The following is a 22002-nucleotide window of genomic DNA, read 5'->3' as shown; positions in this document are numbered from 1 at the left end:
TTCCAGTGCACTGCGCCACCCAGGTGTGTCAATTGCTTCTAGACCCATCCGTTTTGTATGAGGTATTGTCCTGTCTACGCTGAAGAAAAAGAGATCCGGGAAATTAAAATCACCCTATGTATCTCGTACTCTGACGCAAAGACGGAATTTAAGTGAACTCAGCCATCAATTCACTTCAAGTCTTTCTTCTCAGCATTGATTCAGCCTGGCCAGAAGGTCAGCGTTATCACCCAGACTATGACTGTTGAGCAGGGCACATCTACCTGCAACTGTAAATGTGGCTGCACTGCGCTGCTGGTCCCTATCGCTGAAGCATTGAATGTTGCCGAACGTAACGTCAATGTATACTGCAACACCTCATGGCAGGCATCGGAAGAGATTCAGCAAAGTGATTCTGTTCCATCAGCCTTATCAACGTTCCCAAAATCCTAGCTGGGGACAAAGGCCAAAGACTGAAGTGGTCCACTCTGAAGCTATCGGACCATGACACCTTGCTGTTGTTGGATGGATCTGAAGAAGATCATATTATCACTGTTATGTACGTCGAAGATTGCCTGAGTGTACCAGCGAGTCCCTCAACAGACCCACCCCTTTGTTGCCATATCACCACCATGGCGGACCGAGAAGGGGAACGACAGAGTAAACCCTCATCGTTAAAATGGCTTACATACTGCAGTGGAACATCAATGGGTTCAGGAGTAATGTAGAGGAACTGAAACTCCTAGCACAGGAGCACCCCTTGTCCTTGTACTTACAAGAAGCACATTTTAAAGATACACTATACCACATGGATGATCTCATGGGGGAAACTCCAAGGGAGGGATCGCAGTGTTTGTCAATAATGCGCATTACTCCTCTGCTCTCCCCCCTGGCTATTGATGTGCAAGCAGTTGCAGTTGAAATTCATGCCTGTCAGAGGATTACAGTTGGTTCAGTGTATTTACCTCCGCTAGATGGAGTAGACTCTGAGGCTCTCACAGATCTTGTGGAACAACTGCCTTGAACATTTCTCCTCCTTCAATGCCTGTCCTGTCTTTTGTGCCCTCGGGGTCAGGTTTTGGAGAGCCTTATGACGTCTCACAAGTATCCTAAACAGAGGTACTCATACTCATTTCTGGACTGCTACTGGGACATTCTCAGACATCGACCTCTCTTTCTGCTCTCCAGATTCTGTTCAGTGCGAGGTCATTGACGACCTTCTTTCCTGTGGCCACTTCCCACCCCGCATCCACCTACTGTATGGAGATATACCTGAAGCGAAGTCACCAACTGGATGGTCAGGAGGGCTAACTGGATGCTCTTCGGCCCCCTGGCCGTCTTTGAACACCGCAACGGCGTCCACAGATGGATGGATCACCTCACACGAGTGATCCATTGTGTCTCTGACGTATCCATCCCAAAGTCGTCAGGTCATCTTAGGAGGTGACCTGTATGTTGGTGGACAGATGAGTGCCATTCAGCAATCTGGGACAGGGCTCTTCAATATTTTAAATGCCGACCAACAGCAGACAACCCAAGGGTCTTTACCTTGCTGGACAGATGAGTGCCGGTCAGCAATCCGGAACATGCGTGTGGCTCGACATTTTAAATGCGGAACAACAGCTGACAACCTAAGGGCCTTTCGAGCCATTAGGGAGAGTAAGGAAAGTTCATGGCAAGTATTCCTGGTCTCCATCGATCGTTCCACTTCTTCTCCCCCCCATGATTTCTGGTAAACGCAGTCGATTACGAATAGCAGCAGTGCTGAAACACTGCCCAGACTCTGGCTGAGCACTGTGTAAAAAGTACTGCCAATATAAGCTGAGTCGGAGTTTCGTCTCTACTGTGTGACCTTAGAGAGGGATACGTTGGACTTCAGATCTGATGTCTAGAACTCCCCTTTCTCCATGTGGGAGCTCGAATCGGCACTGACTGTGACTCGTGACACTGCACCTGGTCACGGTCCAAACACGGTTCTGCATGCTTCGACATATGCCAGCGGCATCAGAGAAAACCTTCCCAGAATGTTTTAATCTCATATGGTGGACAGGCAGCTTCCCCAAGTGGTGGAAGGACGCAGTTATGATGCCTCTCCTCACACTAGGAAAGGATTGTATATGTCCCAGTAGTTGTTGGAGTATTGCCTTAACGAGGTGTGTAGGAAACGTCATGGAGTGAATGGTTAACTGTCGTCTGGTCTGGTTTTTAGATACCAGGCAACTCCTTCGCCGCTCTCAGTGTGAATTCCGTAGATTTCTGTCCATTGTTGACAACCTAACCATCCTAGACGCGGCTATTCAGCAAGCTTTCCTACGTAACTTTCTGTGTATCGGCATATTCTTCGATGTCAGTAAGGCGAACAATACTACTTGGAGACACTGTATCCTCGCACAATTGCATCAATTGGGCTTTCGTGGCCATCTCACCATCATTATATGGTCTTTTCCGTCTCAGTGGTTTTTCGGACCCGAGTTAGTGACACGCTGTCAGATAGGTTTGAGCAGCAGAATGGGGTTCCTCAGGGCACTGCTCTAAGTGTTACCCTCTTTGCCATAACCATAAACAGGACATCCATTGTAAGGAGTCCTGCTCAGCGGTTCTTATTTGTGGACGATTTTATGGTTTTCTGTTCCTCCTCCAGTGTTGTAACAATGATTCGCCAGTTTCAACTTACAGTGCGGCGGTTGAGGTGTGGGCTAACAAAGACGGTTTTTCAGTTCTCTACAGATAAGTGTGTGTATTTTTAATTTACCTGCCTTGCATTTGGGGACACCGTCCTACATTTTAGAGACTACCTGAAGTTTCTGGGCCTCATTTTTGACAGCGACGGACCTGAAGGCCAGTACTCTGAAAGCACTGGATATCGTAATGTGCCTTAGCCACAGGTGTGGGGGAGCAGACAGGGCGCGTCTCCTCCTGTTTTATTGTGCTTTCGTGCGTTTATGGCTGGACTACGGGTGCACGGATTGAGGGTCAATTAGACTCTCTTATTTAATCGTTGACGCTGTCAGCCATGAGGGTTTCGGCGGGCCATGGGCACTTATCTAACCAGTCCCATAGCCAGCCTCTGGACTGAGACCTGTGAACGCCACTTACCATTCGGCAGCAGCTTCTCATGGTGCATCAGGCGTGTAAGTTCCTCGCAGCTCCGACTCCACCCGCATACCGTAATATTGCTCATCCACCTATGAAAAGTCTTTTCTCCAAACGTCCACGAGTTGCAATTCCGTCTGATATCCCCGTGCAGTGCATGTTGCAGACACGCGGTGTAGATCCGGTACAACCCCAAATCCAGGGCTATAACCGTCTGCCGCCCTGGTTCCTGGAGAGGCTCAGAGTGATTTCAGATGTGGTGCGTAACAGGAGAGATTGCACTCCTGCTCTTGTTTTCAATGCGATATTTTCTGACATTTTATCGGAGCACCACGACTATGTCGCGGCTTTTACGGATGGTTTGCTTTTTTCTTTTCCCGGATCGTGTCCTCAAGTTCGGATTGCCTCAAGCCTTTACAGTCTTCGATGCAGAATTCTATGCAGTCTTGCGGGAACTGGAGCAGATGAGACGTTATTCAAGTGCTAAATTTCTTGTCTGTTCTGATTCTCTGAGTGCACTTCACTCTGTGAAACGTTTGTAACCAGAAGATAAAGTGTTCACACTACCCAGGATGCCCTCCTTCACCACAACGACTGGTGAAGGATGAAAAGTAGACGCTATCGACGCAGGAGGGGTGGTTAGGAGGTGGGCAGTTGTAGCGCAGATAGATGTCCCCTTTAAAACAAACACACTGCACATAAAAGAGACATACAGATTACACCCGAGGTTCCATGTGGCCTTTCTTCAAAGGTACGTTTTTACTGGTGAACCAAAATTCACCCATTCGGATGTCACAGCATGATTCACTGCATAGTAGCAGTCCAAAAATGTCAATGACAAAATGTCATTGCCTGCAAATTTACGGTAGAAAATTGACGTCAAAATAAGGCAGTTTGACAACACTGTTATGTATAAGAAGTACCTTCATTCAGAACTGTTTAGCTGTGCTCGCCAGTTGGCGCAGTGGCAGAGTTTTGTGTTAGAATTGTAGACTCCAATTGTACGATTCTGTGTTTACTATTACCTCTTATGCGTTTCTAATTTTGATTCATCCAGTAATGTCGTGGAGTATAGTTTATTAAGGGATACAAAATTGTTAAGGCTTTCGTGGCCACTTGTTGGCAAACTGCCTATTGGCTTCTGTCTCGGGTTCTTCGGCCGACGTTCATATAATGATTTTTCTGACGTTTCGCCAGCACGAGTGGCTGGCATTGTCAAAGCTTCACCCTCCATTGCCGGTGGTGAACTGGAGCCGAGCTCGCGGGCGCAGACTATATGTACCTGGCGCGCCAACGTCCGAGGGCTTCTCCACGGTCGTTTCCGGTGCGGTTCTCCTCTTGCTACCTGCGACGGTCGTTCGCTGCAGTACGGGAAGCCAGGATCCGTTTACCTTAAGGCTTTCCTCTTTCTTGTTCAAACTGTTCGCGTGTTTTTGTATTTCTACAGCTTCTCTGAACAAGCGCGTGTGATAGTGCTTCTCTACAGCCAGAACTTCCGTGTCGGCGAATTTTATTACGTGGTCGGTCTTATTCAGTGCGTGCTCTGCCACGGCCGATTTCTCCACCTGCCCCAACCTGCAATGTCGCTATGCTCTTTGATCCTGGTGTTGATGGATCGTCCAGTCATTCCGACATAAACTTTTCCGCATGTGCATGGTATACGGTATATTCCTGACATTGCAAGTGGGTCTCTTTTCTCCTTCGCCGATCTAAGACACTGTTTGATCTTCCTTGTCGGTTTGAAAATCGCCTTTACGCCATGTTTGCGCAATATACGGCCGATTCTGTCCGTCACTCTGGGAATGTATGGCAGAAAGGCCGTACCCGACATTTCTTTTTCTGGTTCCTTACTTCGCCGAGTGTTTGGTTCTGTTACACTTCTAATATAATTTGTGGAGTACCCGTTGCTCCTCAGGGAAGTTTCCAGGTGTTGCATTTCTCGTTTGAGGTGTTGCGGCTCACATATTCGTCCTGCTCTCGTTACGAGCGTACTAATCATGCCTCTTTTCTGGCTCGGGTGGTGGTTTGACAGCTTGTGCAGGTATCGGTCCGTGTGTGTCGGTTTTCGATACACGCTGTGTTCCAGGTTTTCGCCGTCCCTTGTGGTCAGCACATCTAGAAATGGCAGTTTCTTGTCCTTTTCTACTTCCATGGTAAATGTTATGTTGGCATGGAGGCTGTTCAAGTGTCTTAGGAAGTCACCGAGCTGTTCTTCACCGTGGCTCCACACCACGAAAGTATCATCGACGTACCTGTACCACACCTTAGGTTTGCAAGTCGCCGAGTCCAGTGCCTGTGCTTCGAATTGTTCCATGAAGAAGTTGGCCACCACTGGACTGAGAGGACTACCCATGGCGACGCCTTCCAGCTGTTCGTAGAAATCTCCATTCCACGTGAAATAGCTCGTGGTGAGACATGCATGGAAGAGCTTTCTGATGTCCTGCGGGAAAATGGAACCGATGTGCTCCAGAGTGGCACTTTCGTAAATAACGAAGCAACATCAAAGCTGATCAAGGTGTCGTCGAAGCAGCCATTCGGACCCTTCCTTGTGAAAGGGCAGAGGAAATACGCACGGAAACAGCCAGGATACTGCGCCGAGCAAAACCACCAGCTTGCAACCTGAAGAAAGAAGAGGTACAAGCCATTAAGAATTTCAACGCCGACAAGAGTATATTGGTACTGCCTGCCGATAAGGGGAATGCGACCGTCGTAATGAAGACCGAACATTATGAGCAAAAGATCCGAGACCTCTTAGATCCGACGACGTACCGAAAACTAAGCGCAGATCCGACGCAGCGTATCACGCGGAATACGAATCGATTAATCAAGGCGTCTTCTCTGCCGGCGGACATACAGAGAAACCCGCGCAACACAGAAGCCCTACCACTTCGGCTGTATGGATTACCCAAGATCCATAAGAACAACGTTCCCCTGAGACCGATCGTTAGCGCTCCTGGATCACCGACATATAAACTGGCAAAACACTTGGTCTCTCTGCTCCAGCCACACGTGGGAAAGACCGACACATACATTAAGGACTCAGGACATTTCATTGAGAAGCTGAAGAAACTGAAACTTGCACCAAACGACATCTTGGACAGCTTTGATGTTGTTTCGCTATTTACGAAAGTGCCACTCAGTGACGCTCTGGAGCACATCGGTTCCATTTTCCCGCAGGACACCAGAAAGCTCTTCCATGCATGTCTCACCACGAGCTATTTCATGTGGAATGGAGATTTCTACGAACAGCTGGAAGGCGTCGCCATGGGTAGTCCTCTCAGTCCAGTGGCGGCCAACTTCTTCATGGAACAATTCGAAGCACAGGCACTGGACTTGGTGACTTGCAAACCTAATGTGTGGTACAGGTACGTCGATGATACTTTCGTGGTGTGGAGCCACGGTGAAGAACAGCTCGGTGACTTCCTAAGACACTTGAACAGCCTCCATGCCAACATAACATTTACCATGGAAGTAGAAAAGGACAAGAAACTGCCATTTGTAGATGTGCTGGTCACAAGGGACGGAGAAAACCTGGAACACAGCGTGTATCGAAAACCGACACACACGGACCGATACCTGCACAAACCTGCCAAACCACCACCCGAGCCAGAAAAGAGGCATGATTAGTACGCTCGTAACGAGATCAGGACGAATATGTGAGCCGCAACACCTCAAACGAGAAATGCAACACCTGGAAACTTCCCTGAGGAGCAACGGGTACTCCACAAATTATATTAGAAGTGTAACAGAACCAAACACTCGGCGAAGTAAGGAACCAGAAAAAGAAATGCCGGGTACGGCTTTTCTGCCATACATTCCCAGAGTGACGGACAGAATCGGCCGTATATTGCGCAAACATGGCGTAAAGACGATTTTCAAACCGACAAGGAAGATCAAACAGTGTCTTAGATCGGCGAAGGAGAAAAGAGACCCACTTGCAATGTCAGGAATATACCGTATACCATGCACATGCGGAAAAGTTTATGTCGGAATGACTGGACGATCCATCAACACCAGGATCAAAGAGCATAGCGACATTGCAGGTTGGGGCAGGTGGAGAAATCGGCCGTGGCAGAGCACGCACTGAATGAGACCGACCACGTAATAAAATTCGCCGACACGGAAGTTCTGGCTGTAGAGAAGCACTATCACACGCGCTTGTTCAGAGAAGCTGTAGAAATACAAAAACACGCGAACAGTTTGAACAAGAAAGAGGAAAGCCTTAAGGTAAACGGATCCTGGCTTCCCGTACTGCAGCGAACGACCGTCGCAGGTAGCAAGAGGAGAACCGCACCGGAAATGACCGTGGAGAAGCCCTCGGACGTTGGCGCGCCAGGTACATATAGTCTGCGCCCGCGAGCTCGGCTCCAGTTCACCACCGGCAATGGAGGGTGAAGCTTTGACAATGCCAGCCACTCGTGCTGGCGAAACGTCAGAAAAATCATTATATGAACGTCGGCCGAATAACCCGAGACAGAAGCCAATAGGCAGTTTATTAAGGGATACCTAACGTAGAGTTACAGATTTTTAGTCATGAAAATTGCATTTATATGTCAGTCATGGAATGAAGAAGAGTAATAATCATTCAACATTAATCACCAATTCTAAGAAAGAAGTAACTAAAAATTATCAGTGTGAAAGTGTTAAACATGCCTACTACAATGAGAAGGAATGGACAGCTTAAAGACATAATTAGCTGTATCATGAGGATGATGATAAATGGTTCAAATGGCTCTGAGCATTATGGGACTTAACATCTGAGGTCATCAGTCCCCTAGAACTTAGAACTACTTGAACCTAACTAACCCAAGGGTAACATCTGAGGTCATCAGTCCCCTAGAACTTAGAACTACTTGAACCTAACTAACCGAAGGACATCACACACATCCATGGCCGAAGCAGGTTTCGAACCTGCGACCGTAGCGGTCCCGCGGTTGCAGACTGAAGTGTCTTGAAACGCGCGGCCATAGTGGCCGGCCTGATGATAAATATAGTAACAACGTTTGGTAATAGTTGTGAAGTAAGCTGCTTGCCTCACTGGTGACGTGTATATTAAGGAAATGTATGGATATCAAAGTGGAAATCGTGATACTTAGTACTAATCGACTGAACTAATGGCATGAATGCATAAAGGAAATTTTGTTCGAATGCAGAGGATGATGTGTGAAACAATATACTTAACGATGTTATTTGCATGGATGCAGGCTAACGTCATGGGATGAAAGAAGCAGCGGCCAAACAGGAAGGAAGCGATGGAGTCGGCATTTTTTTGTTTAATTTTGGGGAGGTGTAAGACTGAAGATAAGGGAAACAATGCTCAGAGTGGACAGGACAATAACGAGGGATTCAGAATGCCGAGTAAAAATGCAAGTCAAACTACGACTTCACAAATGAATTAATAAAACGACTGTGCTTTCATTTCTGTGTCAGTATTAAATAACTGCATATGTTCTCTAAAGAACGGGTGTAATTTCTATAACTATAACGATTAATAAGCTAGAACAACTACGTTTTGGTCTCGAATAGAACACTCGAACTAGAGTATTCTAATGCAAAACTGTACGCACTGCACTAACGTTTTTTCTTTTGTCCATGGGCTACCTTCATTTAGCTAGTCATAACTAACCATATTCTTCTGCTTTAAAATTAAATAAAACTCATTTTCTATAAAACCATACTCCTTCTTCATAAGAGTGTGCTTTTTTTTTGGTTTACAAACCTCTTTTTGTACGGTTTATTTCTAAGGCATTTTCTTGGAAGCTGTCTTCATTCTACGTATCAAATAACTTAATTGCGCACGGTAGCTAGGTTGCACAGCTGCGTTGTGCTCTTGTCGTACATAATATTACAGAGTTTCCTTTCCTTGATGTCTATTTTCTACGAAATTTTCTTAGAGACACATTTACATTTCCTATATGCAAGGAATATCCCCGTTGTGTGCGACAGCGTGAATATTGTTTCAGCCTGTGTATGGAAAAGTTGGAAGCATAGAAAATTGTACTGAAATGCAGTAAGATGTACAGATGAGCCACGCAAACTTCAGGTATTGGCATTTGAACTTCAACACGAGGAAATGTAACGTATTGCCCATAAATAGTCACGATAATCGATTACTTTTGTGACTAGACGACTGTAAAATATCCACAGGAAACAGTGATATACATTAAGTACACGAGAGAATGCGTGCGGAGCGTTTTAAAATGAAATGGCCACATAAAAGTAGCCGCAGGTGAGGCAGATGCTTGCTGTGACTCATTGGAAGACTCCTTAGCAAAAATCTTCGACCACTACTTGAATACTGTACGTTAGTCTGCGATCCGTGCCAGACTGATAGAAGAAACAGAGAAAATCCAAGGGAATGGAGCGCGTTTCGTTATAGATTCACTTAGGAAGTGCGAAAGCGTCACGGAAAGGCTCACTAAACCCCAGTGGCAAGCACTACGAGACAGGTGTGGAGCTTCTCCGTGATCTTCGCTGTTACATTCCCGAGAGCCTACATTTCTAGAAGAGCCAACTTATATAACTGGTATCCTCTTACGTATATCTCTCAAAAAGATGATGAAGGTAAAATTACACTCCTGGAAATGGAAAAAAGAACACATTGACACCGGTGTGTCAGACCCACCATACTTGCTCTGGACACTGCGAGAGGGCTGTACAAGCAATGATCACACGCACGGCACAGCGGACACACCAGGAACCGCGGTGTTGGCCGTCGAATGGCGCTAGCTGCGCAGCATTTGTGCACCGCCGCCGTCAGTGTCAGCCAGTTTGCCGTGGCATACGGAGCTCCATCGCAGTCTTTAACACTGGTAGCATGCCGCGACAGCGTGGACGTGAACCGTATGTGCAGTTGACGGACCTTGAGAGCGAGGGCGTATAGTGGGCATGCGGGAGGCCGGGTGGACGTACCGCCGAATTGCTCAACACGTGGGGCGTGAGGTCTCCACAGTACATCGATGTTGTCGCCAGTGGTCGGCGGAAGGTGCACGTGCCCGTCGACCTGGGACCGGACCGCAGCGACGCACGGATGCAGGCCAAGACCGTAGGATCCTACGCAGTGCCGTAGGGGACCGCACCGCCACTTCCCAGCAAATTAGGGACACTGTTGCTCCTGGGGTATCGGCGAGGACCATTCGCAACCGTCTCCATGAAGCTGGGCTACGGTCCCGCACACCGTTAGGCCGTCTTCCGCTCACGCCCCATCATCGTGCAGCCTGCCTCCAGTGGTGTCGCGACAGGCGTGAATGGAGGGACGAATGGAGACGTGTCGTCTTCAGCGATGAGATTCGCTTCTGCCTTGGTGCCAATGATGGTCGTATGCGTGTTTGGCGCCGTGCAGGTGAGCGCCACAATCAGGACTGCATACGACCGAGGCACACAGGGCCAACACCTGGCATCATGGTGTGGGGAGCGATCTCCTACACTGGCCGTACACCACTGGTGATCGTCGAGGGGACACTGAATAGTGCACGGTACATCCAAACCGTCATCGAACCCATCGTTCTACCATTCCTAGACCGGCAAGGGAACTTGCTGTTCCAACAGGACAATGCACGTCCGCATGTATCCCGTGCCACCCAACGTGCTCTAGAAGGTGTAAGTCAACTACCCTGGCCAGCAAGATCTCCGGATCTGTCCCCCATTGAGCATGTTTGGGACTGGATGAAGCGTCGTCTCACGCGGTCTGCACGTCCAGCACGAACGCTGGTCCAACTGAGGCGCCAGGTGGAAATGGCATGGCAAGCCGTTCCACAGGACTACATCCAGCATCTCTACGATCGTCTCCATGGGAGAATAGCAGCCTGCATTGCTGCGAAAGGTGGATATACACTGTACTAGTGCCGACATTGTGCATGCTCTGTTGCCTGTGTCTATGTGCCTGTGGTTCTGTCAGTGTGATCATGTGATGTATCTGACCCCAGGAATGTGTCAATAAAGTTTCCCCTTCCTGGTACAATGAATTCACGGTGTTCTTATTTCAATTTCCAGGAGTGTAGAAAGATTGGAACTCACACAAAATCTTAATCAGTAATTGTTCTTTCTGCGAACCATTCGCGCCTGGAACAAGGAAGGATACAGTACCCTCGTTCAAACACCGGATATATCTGTAGTATAAGTTGGCTCATTGGGTGTAGATGTAGATGTGGACGTAGACTGACGTGATGACTCAGCGCAACCACGCAAAATCGTATGTCATGTACATTGTGTGCAGTATGAAATTTTACGCAATGAGCTTCTCGCTGATAGATAGCTATTGAATGTCGTTTCTTTGTGAGAAGAATGCTGTAAACAGCAGAAACGTATACCAGGAAGTGTCGTAGTTCGACAGGGAATGGATCATCACGAGTGCATACTGCGGTTTATTGTTTCGAGATACTGCCGCTCCCTCTGGTCGGCGTTATAGGACTCTCAGGCGAATACGGAGTCGATGGATCCAAGAGGGTTACACTCAACGTCATTTAGGTTCTCAACAGGTCCATCTAACTAGAGCCTGAGATAGCTGACTTATTGTTCGCTCGGACAGGCAGTCACGTATAGCCACGATACGGCCCGTGAAACTGAAAACGGTTTTGCTTGCAACTGGACAGTTGTCCACACGCACAGTGAGTCGGCTTCCGGAGAACCTCGGACGAACAGCAGGTGGAGCATTCTTACGGCTTCCCTTGATACGGCAGCAGAGTGAGGTATGCTGCCAATGATGCACCCAAAGGCAACACGAAAGGCGGTGTGATAGGCCCTCTGCTGTTCCTTATCCACATAAACGATTTTGGAGACAATCTGAGCAGCCGTGTTAGGTTGCTTGCAGATGATGCTGTCGTTTATCGTCTAGTAAGGTCATCATAAGATAAAAAAAAATTGCAAAATGGTACAGAAAATTTATCTGTATGGTGCGAAAATTGGCAATTGACCCTAAGTAACGAAAAGTGTGAGGTCATTCTCATGAATATTAGAAGGAATCCGTTAGGCTTCGGTTATACGATAAAACAGTCAAATCTAAAGGCGTAAATTCAACTAAGTACCTAGAAGCTACAATTACAAATCCCACGGTCTTAGGCGCCTAGTCACGGTCCGCGCTACTCCGCCCGTCGGAGGTTCGAGTCCTCCCTCGCGCATTGGTGTGTGTGTGTGTTGTCCATAGCATAAGTTAGTATAAGTCAGATTACGTTGTGTTTAAGCCTAGGGGCCGATGACCTCAGCAGTTTGGTCCCATAGGAATTTACCACAAATTTCCAAAATTTTGCAATCACAACAAGTTAAACAGAAAATCTTGTGGGGGAGGCAAACGAAAGGCTAGGCTTTATTGGCAGGAGACTTAGAAAATGTAACAGATCTACTAAAGAGACTCCCTACCCTACGATTGTCCGTCCTATTTTAGACTATTGCTGCGGGGTGTCGGATTCTTACAATATGGCATTAATGGAGTACATCGACAAAGCTCAAAGAAGGGCAACGTGTTTTATATCATCGCGAAATAGGGGCGAGAGTTTCACTGACGTGATACTGGATTTGGGGTGGACATCACTAAAACAAAGGCGTTTCTCCTTGCGGTGGAATATTCTCACGAAATTTCAATCACCAGCTTTCTCCTCCGAATGCGAAAATATTTTGTTGACGCCGATCTAATAGGAAGAAACGATCATCATAATAAAATAAGGGAAATCAGACCTCGTACGTAAAGATATAGGTGTTCCTTTTTATCTGAGCGCTGTTCGAGATTGGAATAATAGAGAATGGATGTGAAGGTGGTTCGATGAACCGTCTGCAGGCACTTGTCATTTGCAGAGTATCGATGTAGATGTTGATGCAGATTTAGATGGACAAGGTAAAGGCACAACGCCGCCTTTTCAGGTGAGTCTCGATTGTGCATCGAGCTTCAGGATGGTCATATCTGTGCATGGGGTCTCCAGTGAGGAAGGACGTAGCCAAATAGTATTTCTCATCATAAAAATTATTCCATTCCATATTGGCGTGATGATACATCAGCCTTCTATTGCAACTATTTACAAAACAGACGTAGATTGCACAGTGTTCTCTGTTAACTCAAGAAAGACCCGTTTCACCCGGACATGGCATCGTCAGTCCTTGAAAATATAATGGGACGAGGACATTACAATAAATCTGCAGTGATCCCGTCCTTAACTACTATAAAAGCAAAATAAACTTCAGTAACAGACCGAATAAAATCAAATAGAGAAACGTAACGTAATTAGCATTAAAAATCAGAAATTTACTGCCAAAAGGCATCTGGCAAGAAGGTATGATACCGAATAAACTTACTGATAGACAGCCTGTACGGAAAATGTATTAAAAAATTAAATAAAATCACAGGGGTCAGCCATGAGTAGAGAACGAAGGAGAAACCGAAAAATGCGGGGCGGCGACAGGCACAGCAGCGCACAACAGGACCTCGAGCGCAAACTGTTAATACAGCCGTACACTACAACTCCCCTAGAGGCCCGTCCGCATTCACATAGTGCATACATATGAATGACACAAGCCCAAGAAAAATATTGGGCTAGTAATAATGCATTGGGGTGTATAGTGCTAGAAAGGTGGGTGTAAAATGCAAATAGTAATAAATAAATTATGAAGTAAATGAAAACATAATACAACATGTGGGAATATACACAATGGAGGACATGCTAGATCAACGACTGTGTACAGAAACATAAAAAACCCATGTGCTCAAAAACAGTGTAAAACAATAATGAAGTAAAATAAGTAGAGCAATAAAATAAAGATCAGACTACAGATATAAGGCTAAAAAGTAACAATGCTGGAAAGATAAAATATAACTGCAAACACATGACAAGCGACCATCACCCTGGTATTAAAAAGCCTGAAACTAATAAATTGTTTAAAAACGAGAAACATGCAACATACTAAACCTCTTTTATCCTGAAAGATGATGATTAACATATCCCTTTTAGCGAGCGACTGTTTAACAATTCCGATCTCTTCAACCTGATTGAGCTTATTCTCTTTGGGAGCGTGGTGCAAAACCCATAAGTTCTCGACTGTAGATAGGTGATTGGTTGCCACTGGATTTGAGGTGCTCAGAGAAGGCGAAACTACACTTAACGTGTCCCCTTCATTAGTGTGTTTCTTCCAATTCCATCTCTCATAAATGGACACAATGAAAAATATTGAATAATATGTATTAGCTACAGATTTATGTTCAGAGTATATATTTAATAATGGTGATACGCAGAATTCTATATACTGTGTTTTATCAAAATTTAATGAGAATCCATTTGCACTACGATTTACCTGCCCCCTTCGTTAGTGTGTTTCTTCCAATTCTATTTCTGATAAATGGACACAATGAAAAATATTGAATATTATGCATTAGCTACAGATTTATGTTCAGAATATATATTTAATAATGGTGATACGTGTACTGTATTTTATCAAAATTTAATGAGAATCCATTTGCGCATAAATACTTAATAATTTTCTGGAAAACATTATTTACAATTTCCTCAGCTAAATGTTGTTCGTTGCGTGTGATGCATGTTCGTGAATATAGAGTTGCAAGTCATTAGTATATATTAACGATAATAAGGGCCCAAGACTGAACCCAGTGGCAAACCATTCTTCATAGCTCCCCTGTTTTCTGAATCTGCTGATTTTTGTACATTATGTAAAATGATTATTTCAACCGTCTACAATCTTCCAGTTAAATATGAATTAAATCATTCGTGCATAGTCCCCCTCATACCATAACACATAAGCTTATCTAGAAGAATTCCATAATTTACACAATCAAAAGGATGTGTAGAAATTTATTATTTGTCTCCTACGGGATTCAGTCAAAGCGGCCACCTTCACAGCAAAAAGGATATAAAATTCAACTTTCCATGGGATTAACGTAAAACCATGACAGTCATAAAATGTTTATAGAACGAAGTATAAGAGGTCATGGTGTCAGTACCAGCACAAAACTGACTTCGCTATGATTAAAAAGAGAGTTGATTAAGGTTGGAACACTAAAATACGAAACTGATATGATTACAACAGGCGGCAGTCATTTAGTTCTTACATGCGCTGATTCCTTCTGACTTTTGAAATGACTTGCAGCGGCCACTGAAATAGGTTTTCAGTGACGAAGCAACTTCCCATGAACCTGGGAATGTGAATGGTCATAACGTGCGTATTTGGTTGCTCAGAACATCCACACGATATCGTGGAACACGTTCATGATTCGCCTAAGCTCAACGTCTTTTGCAACATATTCTCTTCAAAAATCTATGGACCATTTATATTTCGAGAGAAATAAGGTGTGACTGGTTTCGTGTACCTGGAAGTTCTATAAAAATAGCTTACGCAACAATTACAGCAAGACACTGCAAACTTTCCTTTTAGGGTCCCACCACTCAATCGGTGAAACGGAACTCTCATATTACCAAATTGCTGTCCGTCTGTCTATCTGTCCGACTATTCAAAATCCTTCTTCTCAGGAACGGTTAGTCGTATGGAGTTGACAGCAATCAAAGGAAAATATCCCAAAATTATGAATTTGTAATTACTTTTTAACTGTCGGCTCGTCCGTCTGTGAAGACCCCTTTTGCTCAGGAATTGGTAGACACCTCAAATTAAAATTTAGGCCACCTACTAAGTTCAATGGTTCCCTGGCGGTATAAGGAACGTTACTTGTTAATTCAATGCAATCAAAATTAAGCCATTTATGTCACATACTTTGCTACTCGTTAAATCACTCATTAAAATCTTGAGAGCACTCTCCTTTCACGTACGACAAAATACGTAAAGGAAAAATTAGAAAATTGCTAATCTGAATTATAGCACACAACAAAATAGTTTTTTTTTGTTATTTTTTTTGTTTTTGTTATCTGACTTCAAACTTGGAAGAAAAACGTTCTTCTAAGTCTTGGAATCCCTGTGACTGACATAATGCCAGTATCAACGTTGATAGCATGCAATAATCGTCTGTATTATCGATTCCCAGAATGTATGACTATCAGTATACATTATTAAGTTTGTACCGAACTCTCAGTGTGCTATTCCTACTTGCACCAGGCCAATTTCTTAACAACACAGTGCTTCACTGTAGTTTCATGCAGATGTTTTGAAAGTATCTCCATGCTGAAGTACCTCACCGGTTTATTGGTACTGTTCCATCATTACTCTCCTCTCTTTCACTGTCCCTCAGAGTCACCTCACTGAACTCCAAGTGATTTCTTCTTATGGAAGTTTGTCAGACACCGTGTGTTCCTGCCTGCAATATAAATTCTAGAGGAGTTGCAAGGAAAGATAATTAACGTGATCGCTGTTGCCGACCGTGACGTGTTGTGACATGTATGGCAAGTGTCTGACTGTCATCCTACCATTTGCCGTGTCACAGCTGGTGGCCACTGGTACGCGTCGTCTGGCGGGTGCGCGCGGTAGTTCCTTTCAGAGAATGCAGACACAATAGCGCGTTTCTTAGCAATCATATACAACCGCTCACTTGACGAAAGGTCTATTCCTTAAGACTGGAAAGTTACACAGGTCACACTAATATTCAAGAAATGAAATAGGAGTAACTCATTGACCTCAATTTGCAGTAGGAGTTTGGAGCATATAGTGTACTCGAGCATTATGAATCACCTTGAAGAAAATGGCTTATTGATACATGACCAACACGGATTCAGAAAATATCGTTCTTGTGCAACACAGCTAGCTCTTTATTCCTATGAAGTAATGAGTGCTGTCGACAAGGGATCTCAGATCGTGTCCACATACCTAGATTTCGAGAAGGCTTTTGATACCGTTCCCCACAAGCGACTATTGATCAAATTGCGTACACAAGGAGTATCGTCTCAGTTGTGTGACTGGATTCGTGATTTCCTCTCAGAGACATCACAGTTCGTAGTGATAGACGGTAAATCATCGAGTAGAACGGAAGTGATATCTGGCGTTCCATAGGGTACTGTCATAGGCCCTCTGTTGTTCATGGTTTACATAAATGATCTAGGTGATAATCTGAGCAGCCCCCTTAGATTGTTTGCAGATAAAGCTGTAATTTACCGTCTAGTAAAATCATCAGACGATCAATTCCAGTTACAAAAATATCTAGAGAGAATTTCTGTATGATGCGAAAATTGGCAATTGGCACTAAACAAAGAAAACTACGAGGTCATCCACATGTGTACTAACAGAAATACGATAAATTTTCGGTATACGATAAATCGCACAAATCTAAGGGCTGTCAATTAGATCAAATACCTAGGAATTACAATTACGAGCAACTTAAATTGGAAATACCTCATAGATATTATTGTGGGGAAGGTGAAACAAAGACTGTGCTTTGTTGACAGAACACTTAGAAGATGCGACAAACCCACTAGAGAGACAGCCTACATTACAGTAGTCTGTTCTCTGCTGGAATACTGCTGCGCGGTGTGGGATCCTTACCAGGTGGGATTGACGGACGACATCGAAAAAGTGCAAACAAGGGCAGCTCGTTTCGTGTTACCGCCCAATAGGGGTGAGAATGTCAATGATATGATACGCGAGTTGGGGTGGTAGTCACTGAAACTAAGGCGGCTTTCTTTGAGGCGAGATCTGTTTACGAAATTGCAATCACCAACTTTCTCTTCCGAATGCGAAAATATTTTGCTGACATCCATCTACGCAGGGACAAATGATCACCATAATAAAATAAGAGAAATCAGAGCTCGAACGGAAGATTTACGTGTTCCTTTTTCCCATTCGGGAGTGGAATGGTAGAGAAGTAGTATGAAAATGGTTCGATGGACCCTCTGCCAGTCACTTAAGTGTGAATTGCAGAGTAGCCTTGTAGATGTAGATGTAGATGTAGACGTAGATTTAGTTGGCGCTGCCCGGCTGTATGCAGCTCCAACGTGTGTGCATTGGTTATTGGGCAGTACAGTAGTTGAGTGCCAAGATGTGCGTGAGTGCAGTCTGCTGAGGTGCAAGTTGTTTTGTGTGGTCGCAGCATAAGTCACTGTTCGTGTCATCGCGTGGCCGCGTGTGTGCGTGTGCGATGTGAGGCTGCGTGGCTGCACACGTTTGTATGTAGGTTGTTGGACAGTAGTGTAGCTGAGCGCCACTGCAGTCTGCTGAGGTGCTGGTGGTTGTTGTGTGTGGTTGCACCACGAGTCACTGTACGTGTCGTCACGTAGGCGCGGGTGGTATGTGAGGATGCGTGGCTGCACACATGTGTGCATTGGTTGTTGTAGTCCGCAGCTCATGGTAGTGCGGTAGCGTTCTCGCTTCCCGCGCCCGGGTTCCCGGGTTCGATTCCCGGCGGGGTCAGGGATTTTCTCTGCCTCGTCATGCCTGGGTGTTGTGTGATATCCTTAGGTTAGTTAGATTTAAGTAGTTCTAAGTTCTAGGGGACTGATGACCATAGATGTTAAGTTCCATAGTGCTCAGGGCCATTTGAACCATTTTGAACCATTTGGTTGTTGGACAGTAGTGTAGCTGAGAGCCAGTTCAGTCTGCTGAGGTGCTGGTGGTTGTTGTGTGTGGTTGCAGCTCGAGTCACTGTACGTGTCGTCGCGTGGGCGTGTGTGGTACCTGAGGATGCGTGGCTGCACACATGTGTGCATTGGTTGTTGGACAGTAGTGTAGCTGAGCGCCACTGCAGTCTGCTGAGGTGCTGATGGTTGTTGTGTGTGGTTGCAGCACGAGTCACTGTACGTGTCGTCGCGTGGGCGCGTGTGGTATGTGAGGATGCGTGGCTGCACACATGTGTGCATTGGTTGTTGGACAGTAGTGTAGCTGAGCGCCACTGCAGTCTGCTGAGGTGCTGGTGGTTGTTGTGTGTGGTTGCAGCACGAGTCACTGTACGTGTCGTCATGTGGGCGCCTGTGGTATGTGAGGATGTGTGGCTGCACACATGTATGCATTTGTTGTTGGACAGTAGTGTAGCTGAGCGCCACTGCTGTCTGTTGAGGTGCTGGTGGATGTTGTGTGTGGTTGCAGCACGAGTCACTGTACGTGTCGTCGCGTGGGCGCGTGTGGTATGTGAGGATGCGTGGCTGCACACATGTGTGCATTGGTTGTTGGACAGTAGTGCAGCTGAGCGCCACTGCAGTCTGCTGAGGTGCTGGTGGTTGTTGTGTGTGGTTGCACCACGAGTCACTGTACGTGTCGTCATGTGGGCGCGTGTGGTATGTGAGGATGTGTGGCTGCACACATGTGTGCATTGGTTGTTGGACAGTAGTGTAGCTGAGCGCCACTGCTGTCTGTTGAGGTGCTGGTGGATGTTGTGTGTCGTTGCAGCACGAGTCACTGTACGTTTCGTCACGTGGGCGCGTGTGGTATGTGAGGATGCGTGGCTGCACACATGTGTGCATTGGTTGTTGGACAGTAATGTAGCTGAGCGCCACTGCAGTCTGCTGAGGTGCTGGTGGTTGTTGTGTGTGGTTGCAGCACGAGTCACTGTACGTGTCGTCGCGTGGGCGTGTGTGGTATGTGCGGGTGCGTGGCTGCACACATGTGTGCATTGGTTGTTGGACAGTAGTGTAGCTGAGCGCCACTGCAGTCTGCTGAGGTGCTGGTGGTTGTTGTGTGTGGTTGCAGCACGAGTCACTGTACGTGTCGTCGCGTGGGCGTGTGTGGTATGTGCGGGTGCGTGGCTGCACACATGTGTGCATTGGTTGTTGGACAGTAGTGTAGCTGAGCGCCACTGCAGTCTGCTGAGGTGCTGGTGGTTGTTGTGTGTGGTTGCAGCACGAGTCACTGTACGTGTCGTCGCGTGGGCGTGTGTGGTATGTGCGGATGCGTGGCTGCACACATGTGTGCATTGGTTGTTGGACAGTAGTGTAGCTGAGCGCCACTGCAGTCTGCTGAGGTGCTGGTGGTTGTTGTGTGTGGTTGCAGCACGAGTCACTGTACGTGTCGTCGCGTGGGCGTGTGTGGTATGTGCGGGTGCGTGGCTGCACACATGTGTGCATTGGTTGTTGGACAGTAGTGTAGCTGAGCGCCACTGCAGTCTGCTGAGGTGCTGGTGGTTGTTGTGTGTGGTTGCAGCACGAGTCACTGTACGTGTCGTCGCGTGGGCGTGTGTGGTATGTGCGGATGCGTGGCTGCACACATGTGTGCATTGGTTGTTGGACAGTAGTGTAGCTGAGCGCCACTGCAGTCTGCTGAGGTGCTGGTGGTTGTTGTGTGTGGTTGCAGCACGAGTCACTGTACGTGTCGTCATGTGTGCGCGTGTGGTATGTGAGGATGTGTGGCTGCACACATGTGGCATTTGTTGTTGGACAGTAGTGTAGCTGAGCGCCACTGCTGTCTGTTGAGGTGCTGGTGGATGTTGTGTGTGGTTGCAGCACGAGTCACTGTACGTGTCGTCGCGTGGGCGCGTGTGGTATGTGAGGATGCGTGGCTGCACACATGTGTGCATTGGTTGTTGGACAGTAGTGCAGCTGAGCGCCACTGCAGTCTGCTGAGGTGCTGGTGGTTGTTGTGTGTGGTTGCACCACGAGTCACTGTACGTGTCGTCATGTGGGCGCGTGTGGTATGTGAGGATGTGTGGCTGCACACATGTGTGCATTGGTTGTTGGACAGTAGTGTAGCTGAGCGCCACTGCTGTCTGTTGAGGTGCTGGTGGATGTTGTGTGTCGTTGCAGCACGAGTCACTGTACGTGTCGTCACGTGGGCGCGTGTGGTATGTGAGGATGCGTGGCTGCACACATGTGTGCATTGGTTGTTGGACAGTAATGTAGCTGAGCGCCACTGCAGTCTGCTGAGGTGCTGGTGGTTGTTGTGTGTGGTTGCAGCACGAGTCACTGTACGTGTCGTCGCGTGGGCGTGTGTGGTATGTGCGGGTGTGTGGCTGCACACATGTGTGCATTGGTTGTTGGACAGTAGTGTAGCTGAGCGCCACTGCAATCTGCTGAGGTGCTGGTGGTTGTTGTGTGTGGTTGCAGCACGAGTCACTGTACGTGTCGTCGCGTGGGCGTGTGTGGTATGTGCGGATGCGTGGCTGCACACATGTGTGCATTGGTTGTTGGACAGTAGTGTAGCTGAGCGCCACTGCAGTCTGCTGAGGTGCTGGTGGTTGTTGTGTGTGGTTGCAGCACGAGTCACTGTACGTGTCGTCGCGTGGGCGTGTGTGGTATGTGCGGATGCGTGGCTGCACACATGTGTGCATTGGTTGTTGGACAGTAGTGTAGCTGAGCGCCACTGCAGTCTGCTGAGGTGCTGGTGGTTGTTGTGTGTGGTTGCAGCACGAGTCACTGTACGTGTCGTCATGTGTGCGCGTGTGGTATGTGAGGATGTGTGGCTGCACACATGTGGCATTTGTTGTTGGACAGTAGTGTAGCTGAGCGCCACTGCTGTCTGTTGAGGTGCTGGTGGATGTTGTGTGTGGTTGCAGCACGAGTCACTGTACGTGTCGTCGCGTGGGCGCGTGTGGTATGTGAGGATGCGTGGCTGCACACATGTGTGCATTGGTTGTTGGACAGTAGTGCAGCTGAGCGCCACTGCAGTCTGCTGAGGTGCTGGTGGTTGTTGTGTGTGGTTGCACCACGAGTCACTGTACGTGTCGTCATGTGGGCGCGTGTGGTATGTGAGGATGTGTGGCTGCACACATGTGTGCATTGGTTGTTGGACAGTAGTGTAGCTGAGCGCCACTGCTGTCTGTTGAGGTGCTGGTGGATGTTGTGTGTCGTTGCAGCACGAGTCACTGTACGTGTCGTCACGTGGGCGCGTGTGGTATGTGAGGATGCGTGGCTGCACACATGTGTGCATTGGTTGTTGGACAGTAATGTAGCTGAGCGCCACTGCTGTCTGTTGAGGTGCTGGTGGATGTTGTGTGTGGTTGCAGCACGAGTCACTGTACGTGTCGTCGCGTGGGCGTGTGTGGTATGTGCGGGTGTGTGGCTGCACACATGTGTGCATTGGTTGTTGGACAGTAGTGTAGCTGAGCGCCACTGCAATCTGCTGAGGTGCTGG

At 47.0% G+C, this 22002-nt stretch overlaps 1 protein-coding gene across 1 annotated transcript in view; it reads left to right on the top strand.

Annotated features, from left to right (window-relative positions):
- The window catches only part of LOC126094991 (semaphorin-2A-like), a 1391554-nt gene that overhangs the window by 1345276 nt on the left and 24276 nt on the right, over window positions 1-22002 (top strand). The window lies entirely within an intron of this gene.

The sequence above is a fragment of the Schistocerca cancellata genome, chromosome 8 (assembly GCF_023864275.1).
Source record: "Schistocerca cancellata isolate TAMUIC-IGC-003103 chromosome 8, iqSchCanc2.1, whole genome shotgun sequence".
Taxonomy (NCBI): Eukaryota; Metazoa; Arthropoda; class Insecta; order Orthoptera; family Acrididae; genus Schistocerca; species Schistocerca cancellata.
The sequence above is the reverse complement of the archived record's forward strand: the minus strand, read 5'-3'. Positions and strand labels throughout refer to the sequence as shown.